Genomic DNA, 3885 nt, shown 5'->3' with positions numbered 1-3885 from the left:
GCTCTCCAACCATAGCAGGCTGTAGGTGTGCAAGGCAGTATCTAAACAAAGAGCCCACAGCCTCCAGAAGGTCAGCCAGAAACCACACTTGGTTGCCAGCAGCAAGGAAGTGTTTGGGGCCAACCAGGTAGCAAACACCATCCAAACAGGTTCTTACTGACTGGGAGGCAGAGAGGAGCACACAAGCCCCATCATGGTGCTGGTGATGGTGGTGATGATAGGCAAGGCTGGGGTTGAAAGTCCCGCACCGTGAGTCAGAGGGATGGGGAGAATCTGCCCCAAGCAGCTGCAGCCCTCAGACACATGTGGGCTGAGTGTTTCTTGATTGCAGATAATTCAATTCATGTGGGGACGAAGGGGAAAAACAATAAGAAGAGAGTTTCAGAAAGGCCTAGGTTGTTGTGCTCTGGTCTTGTAGCTGGTGGCCTGGGAGATGGTTTGGGTGGTAGGTGCTGGAAGCTAAGGCCACTTCTAGAATCTCAGTAGGTATTTGAAAATATTTTTCCTAATTAGTTGGGTTTTAGAATCCCAGTTTGCATTGCAGGCACTTATACTTCATGCTTTCCATTATTTAATTTTTGCCTACAAACCTTTTGAGGAATGAACAAGGGGATTTTTGAGCTGCACCAATTTTAATCTAATTTCAGACAGATTGGTAAAGTAAGGTCAGAGTTGTGTCAATGACAAATCTAATGAGAATAAAGGTCCAGACACCAAAATGTTATGGAACTGGATAAGGCTTTTTGACTGCTGTCATTAGAGTTGATAGTTATATTCAGTCACTTTAAAATTTTATTGATTTTTTTTTTTTTTCCCAAGCACTCCACCCTAAACTTATTTTTCATTTCAGGAAATCAATGCTATGGATCCTTTGACATGAGGCATGCAGCATTCTGCCACTGTGTGTATTTCATGATGGAAAGAGCTGCACATTTTTCTTTTCCTACTCAGTTCTTTCATCTTGAAAATGAACAGGAAAAAAAAAAACTCTGTTCCTTACAAAAATACAAATCTGGGGGAAACTTTCTGCCCTTGATTCACTGCACTGTATCATTTGTGCTGATGCCTGCTTTGCTCTGGAGAATTTTTTTCCCAAAACACTTCTTCTGGTGAACAGCGCTTATGAACGTGCTTTGAGGTTCACCTAACAAGTGGAATTTTTTTCTTCTGTTTGTTTTTTTTCCATTCTGCTTTTCTGCTGCAGGGGAAAATCATATTTTGCCATTTTGTTGGGGGAATGAAAGCACAGGTTTAGCGTGGGCAAAGGTTCTGCTCTGTGTCACTGCTACCACAGCTGAAGTGGGGCAGATGTGCTCAGGCGGCTCTGCACCAATAAAGCCTACTTTGGGGCCACATGTGAGTGCCTGTAGAAAATATTGCCCTTCGTAGCCCTGATGGGCACCTTTGCTCTTTCTGTTTGTTCGAGCAGGGACAGGTACCCAGTTCCAAAGTTTCAAATCATGCCTCCATACTGCATTTTTTCTTAGTAAATGTGTAATTTGCAAAGCCTCATCTGTGCTTGAATAATGTCACTGCTTTCCTCTGTCAAGGAAACTCAAGGGAAAAGAAAGAGCAAGGTCAAATCCCTTCTCAGCCCAAAGGAGATAACCCTTCTGGGAAGCTGAGGTGCTTGGGAACACCCTGGCACTATGGATCATGCAGTCTTTCTGGCTGATAAATAATTTAGGTTTGGGTATTATGAATCTCTGGCTTTTTATGCATAGAGAAATTTATTACAAGTACAGAAAGTCTCACCTTTATAAATAATTAAACTTGGTTACACACAATGACTGTAGTGAATGATCTGGAACTGAAGTCAAAGAATGGAGCATTTGTCCCTCTCTTTTGAAAGCAGAAAGAAGGGAGGCAAGGGAGCAATAACAGTGCAAGAGTATACAGAGGGGTGAGTGGACTACCTCTTTGCTCTACGTATCTCCCTGACCCAATGGATTTGTGACTACAGATCTGTAATTGTGAGATAAATGAATTCAGCTCAGGAGCAGGAGGGGAGGAGCGAAGAACTGCAGGCAGCATCCATATGGGTGCAACAGGTGCAAAAAGACAACATTCGCATCCGTATCTCATTACAACCACCACTAAAACAGGATGCCATTAGCAGTCATGGCGCAACAGAGAACGGGAGGACAGATAAAGAAAGGGGAAAAAAAAATCAGGATTGATGTTCTCCTCCTGTATTTGTTATCTTACAGACGACAGTGGCAGAATACAAATCAACCCACCCCATGCACAGACGGCTGGGATCCTTTGAGGCTCTTGTTTTATGGATGAAATAAATCCAGCCAATGGGGAATGGAAGGCTCTGTAAGTGTAAAAAAACCTTTTGCATATTTTTTTCTCCAGTCAAGAGCTTTCACAACAGAGTCACGTGAAGGGAGATGCTACTTGGCTCAGCTGAGGGTGGTCACAGCTTTCCCATTATCAGAAGAAATGTACAGATAGATTCCCCCTAAGGCAAGGCCTTCCTGGAGAGGTCAGTAAAATGACACAAAAGGAATTGTTACTCATTTAGGGGAGGATAAAAAAAAAAAAAAGCTTTTATATGGGAAATGAACTGGCTAAGGAAAAGTATGTGAGCAAAAGATATGTTCTGCATATTTCAGCAGAGACAGCAGCAGTGACTGCTCGTCCTCTGCCTGCAGCTCTCCTCCTGAAGACACAGGTTTGCATGTGCTACAGACAAAACCAGCATCTATTCCTCTCCTGAAGGATTCTGTGTCTTCATGAGAATGTAAAAACATAGTGAGCACCGGACTGGAGAGATGAGCCCATGTCCCCACTGCCATCTCCTGATCTGTGGGAATGGCAGTGCAAAGCTATTCCCCACGCTACGCTATGCATTGCAAGAAAGAGACAGCTATCAGCTGAACATAGTAGCAAGAGCTGGAATTTGATGGAAAAGATACCTAGAATGTTCCCTTTTGTGTTCCTTTTAATTGGATGTTAGTGGGATGACTTTTCACGCTAGTGGCCTTTGCTAGAATATATTGGTCTGCAAGGTGGTGTCAAGAAATTGGCTGCTATAATGATATCACTCATAAGCTCCCAGCCTTTAAATTTCCATCATATCGCTATCCCAGGGCAGCTGGGATTCTTGGGCCTCCCAAAACATGTTGTGTCCAGAGGGTGATTTCTCCATATAGCTGAGCCCCAGTGTAAACTGAGGGGCACTTCTCAGACTGGTGATGAAATTCTTAATTACGCAGCATCAAATGCAGCAGTTCTAGGGAGAAGCAAATTCACTTTCATATTATGCACATACATCAAAACCACCCTGTTTCTGAGACAAATGCCCAATCAATCCAATCTATTTTGCCATCTACAGCAGACGCTGCATCAAGCTGTTTTATCAGTTTTAATTTGTCTTTCCTCGCTGTACTCAGTCAACTTGTGGTTATCCAGACCGTGGGGAGGGAGCAGCACTATCCCAAATGAAGTGGAGCTCAGCTGAACAAGACCAGTGATATAACAGATCGTTAAAATAAATGTTTTCTGCAATAATCTTAGCAAAAACTGGAGCTACAATGTAGAGAAAGGGCAAAGTCAGGAAAGAAAACATTTTATTTATGGCGTAGTGCAGTTCATTTGCATCTGGATAATCTGCCCATGCATAATGAAATGCAGACAGTGTATGTATTGTGGGCTAGGTGAAAAATTCAGGGGGAAAAGCAAAGCTGATTTTGTCTCAGTGTTTGCTGGGACTCTCCTGCATTTGCAGGTGATGGATTCAGAGGGAGCTGCAATTTGCAGCCCTGTCCCCTGGACAGCACTTCAGGAGGAAGGAGAGCAAGCATCAGCCTGGGCTCGAGGCAAAACTTGCTTCCAAAACACAAGGGGCAGAGCCACAGAGGGAGTTCTAAATGGAAC

At 43.5% G+C, this 3885-nt stretch overlaps 1 long non-coding RNA gene across 2 annotated transcripts; it reads left to right on the top strand.

The window, feature by feature from the left end:
* On the top strand, nucleotides 405–3631 carry LOC110403995. 2 transcript variants are annotated; one of them, XR_002442001.1, is made up of 3 exons: nucleotides 405–486; nucleotides 2211–2322; nucleotides 2661–3631. It is a non-coding gene; the product is annotated as an uncharacterized LOC110403995 (long non-coding RNA). The 2 variants fall into 2 exon arrangements; XR_002442000.1 differs by having other exon boundaries at nucleotides 412–482.

Source organism: Numida meleagris, chromosome 9, assembly GCF_002078875.1.
Source record: "Numida meleagris isolate 19003 breed g44 Domestic line chromosome 9, NumMel1.0, whole genome shotgun sequence".
NCBI classification, from domain to species: domain Eukaryota; kingdom Metazoa; phylum Chordata; class Aves; order Galliformes; family Numididae; genus Numida; species Numida meleagris.
This window is presented reverse-complemented; position numbering and strand designations above follow the sequence as displayed.